Below are 20,441 nucleotides of genomic sequence, written 5' to 3' on the forward strand. Positions count from 1 at the left end.
ACCGACGATCGAATCTCAGGCAAGTAACATACCGATGACAAAGGGAACAACATATGTTGTTATGTGGTTTGACCGATAAAGATCTTCGTAGAATATGTGGGAGCCAATATGAGCATCCAAGTTCCGCTATTGGTTATTGAACGGAGACGTGTCTCGGTCATGTCTACATTGTTCTCGAACCCGTAGGGTCCGCACGCTTAAGGTTTCGATGAGAGTTATATTATGAGTTTATGAGTTTTTGATGTACCGAAGGAGTTCGGAGTCCCGGATGAGATTGGGTCATAACAAGGAGTCTTGAAATGGTCGAGACGTAAAGATCGATATATTGGACGACTATATTCGGACATCGGAAAGGTTCCGAGTGATTCGGGTATTTTTCGGAGTACCGGAGAGTTACGGGAATTCGTCGGGGAGTATATGGGCCTTATTGGGCCATACGGGAATAGAGGAGAGAGGCCAAAAGGAAGGAGGCATGCGCCCCCCCTATGGTCCGAATTGGACAAGGGGTGCAGCCCCCTTTTCCTTCTCCCTCTCCTCCTCTTTCCTTCTCTCCTACTCCAACAAGGAAAGGAGGAGTCCTACTCCCGGTAGGAGTAGGACTCCCCCCTTGGCGCGCCCTCCTCCTAGGCCGGCTGCCTCCTCCCTTGATCCTTTATATACAGGGGCAGGGGGGCACCTCTAGACACACAAGTTGATCAAGTTGATCGTCTCTTAGCCGTGTGCGGTGCCCCCCTCGACCATAGTCCACCTCGATAATACTGTAGCGGTGCTTAGGCAAAGCCCTGCGTCGATAGAACATCAACATCGTCACCACGCCGCCGTGCTAACGAAACTCTCCCTCAACACTCGGCTGGATCGGAGTTCGAGGGACGTCATCAGGCTGAACATGTGCTAAACTCGGAGGTGCCGTGCGTTCGGTACTTGATCGGTCGGATTGTGAAGACGTATGACTACATCAACCGCGTTGTGCTAACGCTTCCGCTTTTGGTCTACGAGGGTACGTGGACAACACTCTCCCCTCTCGTTGCTATGCATCACCATGATCTTGCATGTGCGTAGGAATTTTTTTGAAATTACTACGTTCCCCAACACGGACATCACGCAGTTTGGACCAACACTCAGAGGAGCACTGGCCCGGGGGTTAAAATAAAGATGACCATCAGGGCTGCAGACCCCAAGGGAAGGGAATAGGTGGTAGACAAATGGAAAACCAATGTTGGGCCTTGTTGGAGGAGTTTTATTCAAAGCGAACTGTCAAGGGGGTCCCATAACCCCAACCGCGTATGGAACGCAAAATCAAGGAACATAACACCGGTATGACGGAAACTAGGGCGACAAGAGTGGAACAAAACACCAGGTATAAGGCCGAGCCTTCCACCCTTTACCAAGTATATAGATGCATTAATTAAATAAAAGATATTGTGATATCCCAACATAATCATGTCCCAAAATGGAACAATCTTCAACTTCACCTGCAACTAACAATGCTATAAGAGGGGCTGAGCAAAAGCGGTAACATAGCCAAACAACGGTTTGCTAGGAAGGTGGGTTAGAGGCTTGACATGGCAATATGAGAGGCATGATAAACAAGTGATAAGTAGCGTGACATAGAGATAGAACAAACAACTAGCAAGCAAAGATAGAAGTGATATCAAGGGTAATGGTCATCTTGCTTGGGATCCCGCAAGGAAGAAGAACGAGTCCATGAAGAAGACAAACGAACATAGTCGAACGAATCCTCACAATCACAACGTAACCGGAACTATCAAGGACAAGTGCAACCGGAAAGAAGCCAACAACATGGTAAACAACCATCACATAAACATGGCATGATGCACAATCAACTATGATGCATGTCCAGTTTAATGAGGCATGGCATGGCAAAGTGCAACAAACAATACTACAAGTTAAGTGGAGCTCAATATGCAACGAGTTGCATATTGGCGAAACACCACATTCGCATTATTTAGTTCACTCTTGTTTATGTACCCAACAATATTAAATGTTATCAAACATGGCAAGGGGTGAAACATATGAAAACTACCTATCTAGGCAAGTTTAAATGAGGCCGGAAACAACAAACAACAGTTCCGAAAAAATCCTCATGTCCATATTTAGAATTTGGTACTGTTCTGCCCTAAAACATATTTTATTGTTGTTAAACAGTAAAACAAAGTGCACCAAGTTAACCTATGCATTATTCCACCCCATTTACATATAAAGTTTATTAAATTCGGAGCTACGGTTAATTAGTTATGAAATAAATCATTTTAACATGGCATTTAGCAAATTAAATGCAAACATCAATTTAAATATTTTTAACATGGATGAAAGTTGAAAATTATTAAACTAGATGAAATTCTAAGCATTTTTCATATTTAAAACATTTTAATCCGATGTACGGTTTGTGAGATGTTAAATGCATGAACATGAGGGTTTTTTTTGTAAAACTGCAATGTCCTTATTATTCATAAAATCGCTGGACAGGAAAAAAACAAGAATGGGCCGAATCCGGCTAGCCCAACAGTGCACAGGGGGGCTCGGGTGTTGGCTCACCACTAGGCCGAGCCCAAGTCGATGGAGAGGCAAGGCATGGCGGGGCGCTGGCTGGGCCAGCTCGCGGGACGCGATGAGGCACGAGGCGAGGCCGACCCAGGCAATGGATTGGGAAGCTACGACACTGGTCAATGCATTGGGCGCGCTCGCTGCAGAAAAACATGAGCGCGGCGCCCGGGACATCAACGGCGGCATGGGACTTGCTCCAGCAGAGCTAGCAGGTCCGGAGGCGCTGCGAGGAGTCCGATCCGACGCGGGAGCTCAGCGGTGCCCAGTTCCGAGCAACAGGAGGTCTTCGATCTGAGCAGGAGGCGGCTGCTCGAACTCGAAGGTTGCTCAGAGAGCTTGGAGAGCGATGGGAAAAGGAAGAGGATGGGAGAGAAGAAAGAAGAGGAGCAGGGAAGCACTACTATGGTGCTCACCGATGATGAGGCACCCGGGTAAGTGGTGGCCACGAGGGGCTGAAGCTGGAGGTCAATCAGGGCAGCGCATGAAGCAGAGGAGGTGCAAGAAACGATGGCGATGGAAATGTGCATCTCCTCCTCCTCGTTCGATGCATAGGAGGCGCACGGTGGCGGCGGCGCCGAATGGAGGCCGATGGAGGCGGTTCCGGCGTTGGCTTGCGGCGGCTCGACAAAAAAGGGCGCGGGGATAGCTCGAGAGGGAAGCAATATCCATGGGGATCGGGAGGAGGAGCGGGGTTTGGTCAGGCACGGAAACAGAGGAGGTGGGTGCCGACGGATCTGGGTGATGGGATGGCGAGTAGTGGCGGCGGCTGAGAGGATCCCTAGGAAATAGGGTTAGGTCCAAAATGGACTAGGGATAGACTATATATAGGGAAGAAGGGGGGTTTTGGATCATCGGATCGGGATCGTACGGTCGAGAATAAAAGGTTAGGGGATTCCAAATAAGAAAACAGAGATGTTTTAGGGGTGTTTGGGGATGATCCGGATCCATCAATCGCGACTGCTCGGGTCGGGTTCAGGACAGCTTTCGGACGCACATGAGAGAGGGCTGCGGGCTGCCAAGAGAGGTTAGGTGGTTTGACAAGAGGGAAATCGAAAACACCATTGGTCTCGCAACGGTCAATGAAGGCAACATGAAGACGCGCCAACTACAAACGGATGCAAGTTTTAAAGAAATGACGGCAACAGAGTGCCGATGCAATGCGAATGATGCAATGATGAAATGCAACAAACAAATAAAACACAAGGCGGCAATGAAAAATATGGAAGGCGTCTGGAGCATCGGACTCAGGGCGTCACAACTCTCCTCCACTTACAAGAGATCTCGTCCCGTGATCTAAGGATGCCACCGAGGAGAAGCGGAAGAGAAAGAGGTAAAATAAAGTTGCTTCTTTGACAAACGAATGAAACCACAAACCTTGAGAGGTTGAACAACTTGAAAGAAAGAATACAACAAAGATGAACGAGATTGGAAACACTTGGTTAGCAAAGAGAAACAAGGAATATGATGAGAACCAAGAGCTTAGGGAACAAGATAGAGTTTGAAGCCACTCCGGTTAAAATTAGATGTACAAAGAATGAAAAGAACTTGAAGAGAAGACACAACACTCCGGTTAAATGGATAAGCACGAAAAGAACACGGTCCTCGCAATTTGAGAAGATGAGTGAATAGAGCAACATCACAATGCCTCCGGAAGAAAGAATAGAAGATAGATCCTTGGCATAATAGAATGGAGAAGAAAAATGCCAGCTTCTGCCACAAATGATCTTGGAAAACACCCTTCCAAGAAGGTTATAACGAAGTTGTTGGAAAACCAACAACGAAATGAATAAAGTTCTAGTGGGCTTATGGAAAACTTCTCACAATTGAGGCGAAATTCTGCCACGATGGAAAAAAATAATATAATTGATAACACCAAAGAGATTTAAAACTTCTTACATCAAGATGATAGAGAGATAACTTGGCCCATTGATAAGCACCACAATAGCGACATTCCTTAGGGAAGGCTTTGGTGAAATCTATACCAAGATAACTCCAACAAAGAAATTGATGGATTTAAAATATCTCATTCTTGACAACATGTGAATTATGAAACACAAAGGGAAATTGTCAAGAATGATATTACACCATATCAAAAGATAAGGTAGAAAGAGTTGCACTTTGGGATGCAAGATGAAGAATGTTTGAGCTCCTCCAAGAAATCTTGAAGAACACTTCGATAATGAATTAAATCCTTAATGAACCACCATCTGTAGCCTCCATGAAGAACTCCGGTAGAAAAGGATAATAGAAAAGAATTGAAGGTTGAAGGGAACAAGATTGAAGCCTTGCAATGTGTTAGATGGAGTTTCGAAATGAGAAAGCTTTGAACTCTGGACAGGAAAGATGAACAACATGGAACTGAGAATTGATACCATTATGAACTCCGGAAGAAGGAATTAATCACTTGGATGAAACAAGAACAAGAATTATGTTATGCGTATCCTTCACCAATATAAATTGATGACAAGCAACCGATTTGGCATACTACTTATTCTCGTAGAAAGGATTAAGAGAGATATCGTGTAAAATTGAGAAGGTCTTCAACGAACCACCGGTGGGATTAAAAGAACAAACTAAGAAAACAAACGCATCACCAGGAAGAATTGGAAAATGAACGAAGATGCTTGCGAGAGCTAAAAGGTGAAAATGAATAATTCTGAGATGATGGGCTACGGAGAATCAATCTGAAAATACTCTTGAATTTCTCCAGATGGGTGAAAAGAATTCTCACAATCGAAAAAAATTATGAGAGGATGGCATCAAGCTTGAACTTCGCATCTTTGGAAGAACGGGTAAGGATTTAAGAGGAACTCTTCTTCGGTCTTCAAACGATGATGAGAACCACCATGGCAATTGATGAGTGAGGGAGTCCTGGATTAGGGGGTGTTCGGGTAGCCGGACTATACCTTCAGCCGAACTCCAGGACTATGAAGATACAAGATTGAAGACTCCATCCCATGTCCGGATGGGACTTTCCTTGGCGTGGAAGGCAAGCTTGGCGATGCGGATATTCAAGATCTCCTACCATTGTAACCGACTTTGTGTAACCCTAACCCTCTCCGGTGTCTATATAAACCGGAGGGTTTTAGTCCGTAGGACAACTTCATCATACAACAATCATACCATAGGCTAGCTTCTAGGGTTTAGCCTCCTTGATCTCGTGGTAGATCTACTCTTGTACTACCCATATCATCAATATTAATCAAGCAGGACGTAGGGTTTTAACTCCATCAAGAGGGCCCGAACCTGGGTAAAACATTGTGTCCCTTGTCTCCTGTTACCATCCGGCCTAGACGCACAGTTTGGGACCCCCTACCCGAGATCCGCCGGTTTTGACACCGACATTGGTGCTTTCATTGAGAGTTCCTCTGTGTCGTTGCTTTCAGGCCCGATGGCTTCTTCGATCATTAATCACGATGCAGTCCAGGATGAGACTTTTCTCCCCGGACAGATCTTCGTCTTCGGCGGCTTCGCACTGCGGGCCAACTTGCTTGGTCACCTTGAGCAGATCGAAAGTTACGCCCCTGGCCATCAGGTCCGGTTTGGAAGCCTAAACTACACGACTGACATCCGCAGGGACTTGATCTTCAACGGATTCGAGCCACAGCCAAGCGTGCCGCACTGTCTCGATGGGCATGATATAGTTCTGCCGCCGAACAACGCCTTGGAGGCCGCACACGCATCGGTTCCGACCATTGATTCGGAGCCCACTGCGCCAATCGAGGATCAGCGGTTGGACGCTGCCTCAGGGGCTGCGATCTCAGAGGCGATCGAGCCGAACTCCAGCCCCGCACTCTGCATAGCCCGTGACTCCGAGGAGCTGGATTCCTCTCCGAACTCCGAGCCCCCCGCGCCCCTGCCGATCGAATCCGATTGGGTGCCGATAATGGAGTTCACTGCCGTGGACATTTTTTAGCACTCGCCCTTCGGCGACATCCTGAATTCTCTAAAGTCTCTCTCTTTATCAGGAGAGCCCTGGCCGGACTACGGTCAGCAAGGTTGGGATACGAACAATGAAGAAATTCAAAACCCACCCACCACCCACTTCGTAGCCACTGTCGACGACTTAACCGACATGCTTGACTTCGACTCCGAAGACATCAATGGCATGGACGACGATGCAGAAGACGAACAAGAACCAGCACCTGTAGGGCGTTGGAAGGCCACCTCGTCATATGCCATATATATGGTGGACACTCCAAAGGATGGAGATGGCGATGGAACATCGGTGGACGATACCTCTAAGAAACAGCCCAAGCGCCGGCGTTAGCGGCGCCGCTCTAAATCCCGCCAAAGCAAAAATGGTGATTCCGGCACGGGAGATAATACTACTCCGGATAGCACCGAAGAACACCCCCTCCAGCGAAATTTGGCACAGGAGGACAGAGAAGCCAGCCCTCACGAGAGGGCGGCGGACCAAGAGGTTGAGGACGATAATTATACGCCTCCCTCCGAAGACGAGGCAAGCCTTGACGACGACGAGTTCGTCGTGCCAGAAGATCTTGCCGAACAAGAGCGTTTTAAACGCAGGCTCATGGCCATGGCAAGCAGCCTCAAGAAAAAGCGGCAACAGCTTAGAGCTGATCAGGATTTGCTAGCTGACAGATGGACTGAAGTCCTTGCAGCCGAAGAGTATGAACTCGATCGCCCCTCCAAGAGTTACCCAAAGCACAGGCTGCTACCCCGACTAGAGGAGGAAGCACCTACATCACCAGCGCATGACATGGCCGACCGGCCACCTCGTGGCCGCGACAGAGAGGCCTCTTGGCCCTCCACTCAAGCCATGCCCCGGCACCGCGTCAAGCATACTAAGGCATGGGAAAATGCGCCCGACCTGCGCGACATCCTGGAGGACAAGGCAAGGCAAACAAGATCGATCTACGGATCGCGCAGGCGCCCCACGACACGTGACGGTGATCGTCACTCCGGACGCAATGAATCCGGCCGGGCCGAACTCAACAGACAAAGCTCATTCGAGCTGCATCGTGATATAGCCCAATACAGAGGCGCCGCACACCCACTATGCTTCACAGATGAAGTAATGGATCATAAAATCCCTGAGGGCTTCAAACCCGTAAACATCGAATCGTACGATGGCACAACAGATCTTGCGGTATGGATCGAGGATTATCTCCTTCATATCCACATGGCCCGCGGCGATGATCTACACGCCATCAAATACCTCCCACTCAAACTTAAGGGACCGGCCCGGCATTGGCTTAACAGCTTGCCAGCAAACTCAATCGGTTCTTGGGAGGACCTGGAAGCCGCATTCCTTGACAACTTCCAGGGAACTTATGTGCGACCACCGGACGCCAATGACCTAAGCCACATAATTCAGCAGCCAGAAGAATCGGCCAGGAAATTCTGGACACGGTTCCTAACAAAGAAAAACCAGATAGTCGACTGTCCGGACGCAGAGGCCTTAGCGGCCTTCAAGCATAATATCCGTGACGAGTGGCTGGCCCGGCACCTGGGACAGGAAAAGCCGAAATCTATGGCAGCCCTCATGACACTCATGACCCGCTTTTGCGCGGGAGAAGACAGCTGGCTAGCTCGCAGTAACAACTTAACCAAGAACACTGGTAATTCGAATACCAAGGACAAAAGTGACAGGTCGCGTCAGAACAAGCAAAAGCGCCGCGTTAACAGCGATAGCAACGAGGATACGGCAGTTAATGCCGGATTCCGAGGCTACAAATCCGGTCAACGGAAACAACCATTCAAAAGAAAAACTTAGGGCCCGTCCAGTTTGGACCGAATACTCGACCGCTTGTGCCAGATACATGGCACCCCCGAAAAGCCAGCCAATCACACCAACAGGGATTGTTGGGTGTTCAAGCAGGCAGGCAAGTTAAGAGCCGAAAACAAAGACAAGGGGCTGCGTAGCGACGACGAGGAGGAGCCAAGGCCGCCGAACAACAGTGGACAGAAGGGATTTCCCCCGCAAGTGCAGATGGTGAACATGATATACGCAACCCACATCCCCAAGAGGGAGCGGAAGCGTGCGTTACGGGACGTATATGCGATGGAGCCGGTCGCTCCAAAGTTCAACCCATGGTCCTCCTGCCCGATCACCTTTGATCAAAGGGACCAACCCACTAGCATCCGTCACGGCGGCTTGGCCGCATTGGTTCTAGACCCAATCATTGACGGATTTCATCTCACAAGAGTCCTCATGGACGGCGGCAGCAGCCTGAACCTGCTTTACCAGGATACAGTGCGAAAGATGGGCATAGATCCCTCGAGGATCAAGCCCACCAAAACGACCTTTAAAGGCGTCATACCAGGTGTAGAAGCCAACTACACAGGCTTAGTTACACTGGAAGTGGTCTTTGGATCTCCGGATAACTTCCGAAGCGAGGAGTTAATCTTCGACATAGTCCCGTTCCGTAGTGGCTATCACGCACTGCTCGGGCGAACCGCATTCGCAAAATTCAACGCGGTACCACACTATGCATACCTCAAGCTCAAGATGCCAGGCCCTAGAGGAGTAATCACGGTCAACGGGAACACTGAACGCTCCCTCCGAACGGAGGAGCACACGGCAGCCCTCACAGCAGAAGTACAAAGCAGCCTCTCTAGGCAGTTCTCCAGTTCGGCCTTCAAAAAGCCGGACACTGTCAAGCGCGCCCGGAGTACCCTACAACAAGACCGCCTGGCACGTTCCGAGCTAGCATAGCAATGCGGCCCCAACCCTAGCCCTCGCGATATAGCGAAACCAGCGCTTCGCGTACATAACTACGCTCTTGAAATACCATGGGCACAGGGGAAGGGGCACTATCACGGCACACCCGAAATACGGCTTAAACCGCACCAGGGGTTGCCGGATTCCTTCTTTTTTTCTCTTACTCTCAGGAATCCATACTTCGGACGACCCGTTCGGCAATTCAACTGCCACACAAACGATGCAAGATCCAGGGAAGCAGACAAGCCACGCCGCATTATGGAACTCCCAGGTGGTCTCTATTGCGAGCAGTATACCTGTTTTTTTAATACAATTCCGCGGCCTGCCCCTGGCTAGGACATGTTAAATAGTCCAATTTATTTTGCTTATCGCACTATTTGTATCGTTCCGCTTTCATAGCAGCCTTTCTATAAACAATGCATAGCTTTTTGTCTATTTTTTGCATTACCCTCTTTTTATATATATGTTTATTAATAACATGCTGCATCCGTACACTGTGGTACGGCAAAATACGCCAGGGGCTTCAGTACCCATCAATATGGCATGAGAAGTCCGTCCACTTTCACAAGTGCGGCACCCCGAACTTATAGCACTATATGCATCGGCTCCGAATCATGATTTGGGTCAATAGTTGGGTTTGCCCGGCTCCTATGTTTTGGTGCCTTACGTTCCGCTATATTGGCTAAGGTAGCACTAGGAGAACCACTGCGATTGTGCCCCAGTTGAGCTGGGCCGAGCACCTCAGTGGAGAAAGCTAAAACTGACTGTCATGATGAGGCGAGAGACCGGTCGCTGTTCGAGAGGTTTTTCGACTCCTTAAAGGCTTATGCCGCTTCAAGCGAGGAACCGGCTTTGTCCGGCCAAGGCGTGGATAGCGCCCCGAACTCGGTCTTCCGAATACTAGGGGCTTCGCCGAAATTTAAAATTATAGAGTTCTATGGCTAAGTGAGAGTGTTCAAGCATTATAGTCCGATTGCCTTGTTCGTTGTGCTGACCGCCTCCCTCGATGGACCCAATCATGGGAAAAAGAGCGCTTAGGTTTATCCCGAACACCCCAGCACTAGTGGCATGGGGGCAGAAGCTGACGACTGGCCATCTCTCAATTTTTTGATAAACGGCCGCACAGAAAGTAATATTTTAAATTCAAGCATTGCTTAGCGCATATGAACAAGTTTTCAGCGCACGGGATAACACGAGCGAGTTCATTCAAAAATTACATCCTTGGTACATTCATCCGCCACAAGGCGGGCACCAGCAAGAACATCCTTGTAATAGTTCTCGGTCTTGCGATGCTCCTTCCCCGGCGGCGGCCCGTCCTTCACAAGCTTCTCACCGTCCAGCTTACCCCAATGCACCTTTGCACGGGCAAGGGCCCTACGGGCACCTTCAATGCAGACGGAGCGCTTGATGATCTCGAGCCTTGGACAAGCCTCCACCAGTCGCCGCACCAGTCCGAAGTAGCTCCCAGGCAGGGCCTCTCTAGGCCATAGCCGAACTATGAAGCCCTTCAGGGCCTGTTCGGCCGCCTTGTGGAGCTCGACCAGCAGCTTTAGCTGGTCGCTCAAGGGCACAGGGTGTCCGGCCTCAGCATACTGAGACCAGAACACCTTCTCCGTCGAGCTACCTTCCTCGGCTCGGTAGAATGCGGCGGCATCGGATACGTTGCGGGGAAGATCTGCGAATGCCCCTGGAGAGCTCCGGATTCGGGTAAGTAACAAGTAGTTTACTTTTATATGTCTGCTTTGCATATAGAATGCCTTACCCGCCGCTATCTTTTTTACTGCATCCAATTCCTGGAGGGCCTTCTGGACTTCGGCCTTGGCAGATTTGGCAGTTTTAAGGGCCACAGCAAGCTCGGACGCTCGCGTCTTCGAGTCGAGCTCCAAACTCTCATGTTTTTGCATGAGAACCTGAAGCTCTTGCCGCACCTCGCCGACCTGCGCCTCAAATTTCTCCCGCTCGGCGTGCTCCATGGCCGCTTTCTTCTCGGCCTCGGACAGCGCCTGCTTGAGGGTCGCCACCTTAGTTGTGTCCCCTACAATAAGCAGTATACTCCTGTCATTTTTTGCAATTGCGCTTTCCTATAGGCATTTTTTCTATAAGGTATCTATTACCTTCTTTCTCCTCGAGTTGCCGTTTGGCAAGGCCGAGCTCTTGCTCGGTCCGCTCGAGGCCCTGCTTCAGGGCACCCACCTCCGCAGTCAGTGCGACGGTGGCCAGCAGCGAAGCCTGCATATGTATATTGACTCCTTTTTAGTTAGACTCCTGCGATATTTAATAGATCCTCTATTCAGCTTTTCTTTCCGAACGCCAAACAGAGCATCAGGGGCTACTGTCTATACGGTAATTTTTTTTACATATTTTTACTTACCTCGAAGCCTATTAGAAGGCTAGCACAAGCTTCATCCAGTCCGCTTTTGGCGGACCAAACCTTCTGGACCACCGTACTCATGATGGCACGGTGCTCCTCGTCGATGGAGGCGCCCTTAAGCTCCTCCAGCAGATTATCCGGCGCTTCCGGTTGGACGGAGGACGTCGGCTCAGTAGGCTTGCTCCTCTTGGCAGGAGTTCGCCTACAGCGGTTCGGAACCGTTGATGATTCCGGCGCAGTGTCTGGCTTAAAGCCGACTTGGAGCCCAGGGGGGTCTTGTCCCCTTCGCTCCTGGAGTCCGGGAGGTCGCCTCGCGGCTCCTCCTGGACCACCTCCTCTCGCCTCGGAGCTTGTCACGACGCCACTTCGGCGTCATCCGCAGCACAGCGGGAAGCAGCGGGCGGAACTGAATTCATGTCCGATGAATCCAGGGAGCCGCTCGACGACTCGTCGAGCCCGTCCTTGGGCGGACTGCATGATTATATCCGACGTTAGGGAAAGCTGTGCAACAAAAGGAATATCACGAGTTACTCTGGTATCCGAACACTTACGATCTCGCCGGACGCTTGGCCCTGTCCGGCCACTCCTCTTCGTCCTCATCGGCGTCGGGGACGTAGTCCAGCGGAGGGGTTTTCCTCTTCTTGGACCCCTCGGCTTCCCGTACTGGGGCGACCTTCCTCTTCTCTCCTCCCCCCGCTGGAGGGGGAGAGGTTTCTTCTTCCTCCTCCTCGTTTTCACGGGAGGAGTGCGTCTCGGACTTGTCGGATGACGAGTCCGACACCACCATATGCCGGGAACTCTTTCGAGTCCCTGTGGCCTTCTTCTTCTTGGCCTTCTTCTCCGGCACCACATAAGGTGCCAGAACCAGCAGCTTCTCTAGGAGAGCAGGGGCTGGGTCTTCGGGCAAGGGAGCCGAACAGTTAATCTGTCCGGACTTCTCCCGCCAATCCTGTCAAAGGTGAGGGAGTTTAGATCCCGCATAGAGTCAAACTATGAAAAAACTTAACATCCTGTAAAGGATGGAAATATCTTACCTCGCCAGCAGGACGCTGCGTGCTGAATCCGCGGTCTTCGAAGGCGGATGTGGGAGCCTCGGCGCCTTTGGTTAGCCCCCTCCAAACATCTTCGTACGTCGTGTCGAAGAGCCTGCTCAGAGTTCGGTGCTGCACCGGGTTGAATTCCCACAAATTGAAGTCCCGTTCTTGACACGGAAGGATCCGGCAGACGAGCATGACCTGGATTACGTTGACAAGCTTGAGCTGCTTGTTGACCAGGGACTGGATGCATTTTTGCAGTCCGGTCAACTCTTCTTCGTCGCCCCACGACAAGCTCGCCTCCTTCCAGGACATGAGCCGCATAGGGGGTCCGGATCAGAATTCAGGGGCTGCGATCCACTTCGGATCGCGTGGCACGGTGATGTAAAACCACCCTGAGTGTGACCCCTTCAAGGTCTCCACAAAGGAGCCCTCGAGCCATAGGACATTGGCAATTTTGCCCGCCATGGCACCTCCGCACTCCGCCTGGTTGCCGCGCACTACCTTTGGCTTGACGTTGAAGGTCTTGAGCCAGAGGCCGAAATGGGGGCGAATGCAGAGGAAAGCCTCGCACACGACGATAAACGCCGAGATATTGAGGATGAAGTTCGGGGCCAGATCGTGGAAATCTAGGCCATAGTAGAACATGAGCCCGCGGACAAATGGGTGGAGAGGAAAACCCAGTCCGCGGAGGAAGTGGGGAAAAAATACTACCCTCTCATGGGGCCTTGGGGTGGGGAGAAGTTGCCCCTCCTCAGGAAGCCGGTGCGCGATGTCTTTGGACAAGTATCCGGCCTTCCTTAACCTTTTCACATGGCCCTCCGTGACGGAGGAGACCATCCACTTGCCTCCCGCTCCGGACATTGTTGGAGAGGGTTGAGGTAGGAAGTGCGGTCTTGGGCGCTGGAGCTCGGGTGCACAGAAGATGGATAGGCAAAGGAGGAAGAAGGCATAGGTAAAAAGGTGGATCCTTATCCCCTTATATGGGCGGATGCGACTATGCGTCCCCACCAGCCTAGTAAAACTCGCTTGCCTCCCAAGCGCCGTGATAAGTGGAGCGGTTGGGTTACCCACGTCCGTATTAACGAGAATCCCGTAAACAAAGGGGCACGATCTCTGCTTTGACAAGATATGCCAAGGAAGCCGCCTCGCAAAACACGCTGAGGTGGAGAAGTGAAAACGATTCGAATAAAGGCTTGGCCGTAGTGTGACGTCACGCTGTGGAATACGTCAGCAGACTAGATTTGTGTTAATATTATTCTCTCTATGGCAATATGTGGAAGCTTATTTTGCAGAGCCGGACACTACTCTTGGTGTTTACAAACTTTTATGAAGAATTTGGAGGAGGAACCCGCCTTGCAATGCCGAAGACAGTCTGCGCGCCGGACTCATCGTCATTGAAGCCTGGTTCAGGGGCTACTGAGGGAGTCCTGGATCAGGGGGTGTTCGGGTAGCCGGACTATACCTTCAGCCGAACTCCAGGACTATGAAGATACAAGATTGAAGACTCCGTCCCGTGTCCGGATGGGACTTTCCTTGGCGTGGAAGGCAAGCTTGGCGATGCGGATATTCAAGATCTCCTACCATTGTAACCGATTTTGTGTAACCCTAACCCTCTCCGGTGTCTATATAAACCGGAGGGTTTTAGTCCGCAGGACAACTTCATCATACAACAATCATACCATAGGCTAGCTTCTAGGGTTTAGCCTCCTTGATCTCGTGGTAGATCTACTCTTGTAGTACCCATATCATCAATATTAATCAAGCAGGACGTAGGGTTTTACCTCCATCAAGAGGGCCCGAACCTGGGTAAAACATTGTGTCCCTTGTCTCCTGTTACCATCTGGCCTAGACGCACAGTTCGGGACCCCCTACCCGAGATCCACCGGTTTTGACACCGACAATGAGCCACTTCGGAACAATGAAGAATAGAAATGATGAACCAACAATGACAATGTTTTGAAAGCGATCTTGGAAAATATCTGCTCATGAAATTCATTCTTACGTCAAACTTTGCAATGAATTTGAGAATAACTCTGGAAAGAATTAGAAGAGTCAGGTAAGATCCTGGTAAAATACCTGTGGGTTAGGGCCCACTCAAAATAAACACCATTGGACGATTGCTTGAAAGATATTGCACCGGTTGAATTAAATGTCTTGAATAAGGTAAGACCTCGAAATAGCTTGAAAGATTAAGAATAGAAACTTGAATCTTCTGAGATAATCTTAAGCACTCCGGATCAAATGAATGGAAAGAAGTGGATGATTAAGAGGTGCACCGGTATGGGAAAACATTTGAAACGGGGAAAAGGATATGATCGACAAAGCTTGAATTGAATCCCCCGGAGAAGAAAAACGAGTGAACAATGACGAACTTGAAGCTCCCTTAGTATCTTCCTGAGAATCACCGGATAAGAACATTGAATGGAAAAATGAAGAGACTTATCATGAATAAAATGGATACTGGATTATGAAATCTGAATCCTTGAAGAAATGGGTGGGAGGGCGGGAAAACAAGGGCAACTTGGGGTAGATGGAATGGATACTGTTGAGAAAAACTTAGAATTGATCTCGTGAATGGGAAAACTGATAGTATTAACCTGGAGAGAAGCATGCCGGTTAGCACAGAATTGAGATGACAATCTCGATGATCGAAAGGATTAGTATCCACATAAAAATATGAGAACACCGCTTGGAAAAGGTATGGAATCAACACTTGACATCGAAGCAACTCGAATACCACAACAAAACAAAACAAGGATTTGGCTCGCAGAATAAGCCGGAACAAATACATATGATAGGGATTTACCCAATCCCATATCATGCATCTGTCGGAAAGATATTCTAGGAGCTACTTGAAATCCCACCTATAAACTCCAGAAACTTTCTGGTTATGCAATCTGGTGTTGGGGTACAGGGGAATCAATATATCTCACCCAAACTAACAATCCCTACATCCAGCTGTATCCATCCGTCAACACATAAACAAGAAAACTCTGGAAATCGTGTACCTCAACCTTTGAAAAGCATCCGTTATACAAGCTATGGCAATACTCATGAACTCCCACCCCAGTACTGGGTGGCGTCGAGGTTATCTCACCAACAACTTCATAAAAAATATTTTCGATGTCGGCGAAACTCAGGTATTCCAGAACTGCAACGATAAAATTGTGACGACAACACCTTGGAGCTCAACTCCCCGGGACACTGCCACAACCCCTAAATGTCAGGAGGCACCAAGAACAATGTTCTCGTCACAAGAATATCGGAACCATCCCAAGATACTAGCGTGATCCTAAAAAAATTTAGTGAAATTTGAGGAGAGGAAAGACAAAACATCTACGTCAGGAGGCCTCACCATAGCGATGAAGGGACTAAGGAGTAAGAAGAATCCTGCTCTTCGATATATATATACTCCTAAGACTCAAAACATTTTTGTTCTAGACTCAACAACGTCAGTGATTCGATCAAGCATGAGGCTCCTAAGTCGGGGATGGCTCTGATTACCAACTTGTAACACCCATGATGCGGCTATATCTCCCACATGTCGAGGCATGACTTAGAGGCATAACCGCATTGTGGTTTTGTCACAACAAGGGTCATCTTCACACAATCCCATGTAATGAACAAGAAAAGGATAATAGAGTTGGCTTACAATCGCCACTTCACACAATGCTCAAATAAGTTCATACATCATCCAGAGTACACACATAGACCGACTACGGCCAAATCCAAAAGAAAAGAAGATAACCCCAGATGCTAGATCCCCGATCATCCCAACTAGGCTCCGCTGCTAATCATCAGGAAACGAAACATAGTAACGACCAAGGTCCTCGTCGAACGCCCTCTTGAGTTTGGTAGCATCACCTATGCTGGCATCATCGGCACCTGCAACTGTTTTGGTAGTATCTGTGAGTCACGAGGACTCAGCAATCTCAAAACCCGCGAGATCAAGACTATTTAAGCTTATGGGTAGGATGGGGTAATGAGGTGGAGTTGCAGCAAGCGCTAAGCAAAATATGGTGGCTAACATACGAGTACAAGAGTAAGATGAGAAACTATGCAACGGTCGTGAAGCTAGAAGTGAACAAGAAGTGATCTTGGGCTACTTATGTTCATACATAACCCAAACCGTGTTCACTTCCCGGACTCCGCCGAAAAGAGACCATCACGGCTACACACGCGGTTGATTCATTTTAATTAAGTCTAGTGTCAAGTTCTCTACAACCGGATATTAATGAATTCCCATCTGCCACATAACCGCGGGCACGGCTCTCAAAAGTTTATACCCTGCAGGGGTGTCCCAACTTAGCCCATCACAAGCTCTCACGATAAATCAAGGATATTCCTTCTCCCGAAACAACCCGATCAGACTCGGAATCCCGGTTACAAGACATTTCGACAATGGTAAAACAGGACCAGCAAGACCACCCGAATGTGCCGACAAATACCGATAGGAGCTGCACATATCTCGTTCTCAAGGCACACCGGATGAGCCAGACGTCAGGTTGGCATAGACCCTGGTTGCCCAGGAGGCGCCGGACATCGCGTGGTTTGGACCAACACTCACAGGAGCACTGGCCCGGGGGTTAAAATAAAGATGACCCTCGGGGCTGCAGACCCCAAGGGAAGGGAATAGGTGGTAGACAAATGGAAAACCAATGTTGGGCCTTGCTTGTGGAGTTTTATTCAAGGGATAATTGATTTTATGCCCCTAGTTGGGTCACACTCGGCAGGTTTACCCCTATTTTCCGAAAACACTTATTCTTACCCAAACCACTTTGCCCCTCTTATGATTTTGCCCTTTGACTACTTGACCATCACTTTGAAAACTTCATAAAAAATTCATACTAACTCAGAAAAATTCAAATAAGATATCAAAATGTTCAGAAAAGCATCACCTATATGTGCATGTCATTTGCATTCATGGAAAAAGTGTTGGCCAGTCCCCATCTTAGTTTTAGCTCATATGATCTTAGCATGAACAGTTAAATTTATAAAAATTCTAAAAAAATTGCTGGCAAACTTTGACTAATGTTTTGAGTGCTTGCCAAGTTTCATAAGGGAATGACATTCGTGGAAGTCGTGGCAAAAAAACAAAAATCAATGCTCCAAAATTTCATTTTTTACCATGGCTTCCACGAATGTCATTCCCTTATGAAACTTGGCAAGCACTCAAAATATTGGTCAATGTTTGCCACCAAATTTTTTTAGAATTTTTAGAATTTTTAAGATTTTACTGTTCATGCTAAGATCATATGAGCTAAAACTGAGATGGGGACTAGCCAACACTTTTTTTCATGAATGCACATGACATGCACATATAGGTGATGCTTTTCTGAACATTTCAATATCATATTTGAATTTTTCTGAGTTAGTATGGATTTTTTATGAAGTTTTCAAAGTGATGGTCAAACGGTCAAAGGGCAAAATCATAAGAGGAGCAAAGTGGTTTGGTTAGGAAAAAGTGTTTTCGGAAACTAGGGGTAAACCTGCCGAGTGGGACACAACTAAGGGCACCAAATTAATTATCCCTTTATTCAAATTGAACTGTCAAGGGGGTCCCATAACCCCAACCGCGTAAGGAACGCAAAATCAAGGAACATAACACCGGTATGACGGAAACTAAGGCAACAAGAGTGGAACAGAACACCAGGCATAAGGCCGAGTCTTCCACCCTTTACCAAGTATATAGATGCATTAATTAAATAAGAGATATTGTGATATCCCAACATAATCATGTTCCAACATGGAGCAATCTTCAACTTCACCTACAACTAACAACACTATAAGAGGGGCTGAGCAAAAGCAGTAACATAACCAAACAACAGTTTGCTAGCAAGGTGGGTTAGAGGCTTGACATGGCAATATGGGAGGCAAGATAAACAAGTGGTAGGTAGCACGATATAGCGATAGAATGAACAACTAGCAAGCAAAGATAGAAGTGATATCGAGGGTAATGGTCATCTTAACTAGGATCCCGCAAGGAAGAAGAACGAGTCCATGAAGAAGACAAACTGATGTAGTCGAACGAATCCTCACAATCGCAACGTAACCGGAACTATCAAGGAGAAGCGCAACCGGAAAGAAGCAAACAACATGGTAAACAGCCATCACATGAACATGGCATGATGAACAATCAACTATGATGTGTGTCGGGTTTAATGAGGCATGGCATGGCGAAGTGCAACAAACAATACTACAAGTTAAGTGGAGCTCAATATGCAACGAGTTGCATATTGACGAAACACCACATTCGCATTATTTAGTTCGCTCTCGTTTATGTACCCAACAATATTAAATGTTATTAAACATGCCAAGGGGTGAAGCATATGAAAACTACCTATCTAGGCAAGTTTAAATGAGGCCGGAAATAACAAACAACAATTCCGGAAAAATCCTCATGTCCATATTTCGAATTTGGTACTGTTCTGCCCTAAAACATATTTTAGTTTTGTTAAACAGTAAAACAAAGTGCACCAAGTTAATCTATGCATTATTCCACCCCATTTACATATAAAGTTTATTAAATTCGGAGCTACGGTTAATTAGTTATGAAATAAATCATTTTAACATGGCATTTAGCAAATTAAATGCAAACATCAATTTAAACATTTTTAACATGCATGAAAGTTCCAAATTATGAAACTAGATGAAATTCTAAGCATTTTACATATTTAAAACATTTTAATCCGATGCACGGTATGTGAGATGTTAAATGCATGAACATGAGGTTTTTTTTGTAAAACTGCAGTCTCCGGATTATTACTAAAATTGCTGGACAGGAAAAAAACAAGAATGGGCCGAATCCGGGCGAATTCACTAATTAAGGAGTACTCGTTGCACAGAACACTCCACCTTTCCAGGTCGCGACAAGTGGCGCACATGCAGCACGCCACTTGTCGCAACCTGGGAGTTTTCCCTTTTTTCGTACAACCATTTATTCAAAACGTTTTATCTCTTAAACCGTGTGTCAAAATCTCGAACAGTTTTCACCATTGGATTCCTCGCGCCGAGATCTTCAAAACTAGATCCTATGTTGATAGGTTTTCATGAACTTTTTTTCACGAAAAAAACTGGACGAAGAAAATCGTACGAAAAAACCACCGGAAGCACGGTTTTTTTCCTTTCCGAAAGAGGCATGCCCGTGTGTTGGGGATATGACTATCAGACATGACCCGCCAGGAGGGTCCGGGTCATCTCTATGACGATTCATCTCCATGAAGCCCAAGGACATAATGGCGATTCATATATAGGCTGGATAGAGGGCCCAAGCCCAAAGGCGGCTCAAGGCCCACGGTTATAAACCGCCTTATGTGTATGACTTGTGTTGTAAGGCATATGTAATTGGTCTCCGAGCCGGACATGTATATGAGCCGGCCGGGACTCTATATCTAGAGGGCATCAACCCGTGTATATAAGGGGACGACCCGGCGACGGCTTAGGGCAAATAAGATCAGATCGAAAGCTAGGTCAAGTGGATTCGCTCCCTAGTAATCGAAGCATAAGCAATTCCACCTCAAACTGGATTAGGCTTTTACCTTCACCGCAAGGGGCCGAACCAGTATAAACCCTCGTGTCCTTTGTCCCGTTTTAACCCCTTTAAGCTTCCTAGTTGCGATGGCTCCACGATTAAGTCCTTTTACTAGGACATCTGCCATGACAATTCCACGACAGTTGGCACCCACCGTGGGGCTTGTGCACGGTGGATTTGAGTTCTTAAAGGGCAGCTTCGAAGGGCTCAAGGGATATGTTGTGGGCCGGATGACCAAGAGTCGTCGCG

The sequence above is a fragment of the Triticum urartu genome, chromosome 3A (genome assembly GCF_056163025.1).
Source record: "Triticum urartu cultivar PI428250 chromosome 3A, HENAU_Tu73, whole genome shotgun sequence".
In the NCBI taxonomy this organism is placed as follows: Eukaryota; Viridiplantae; Streptophyta; class Magnoliopsida; order Poales; family Poaceae; genus Triticum; species Triticum urartu.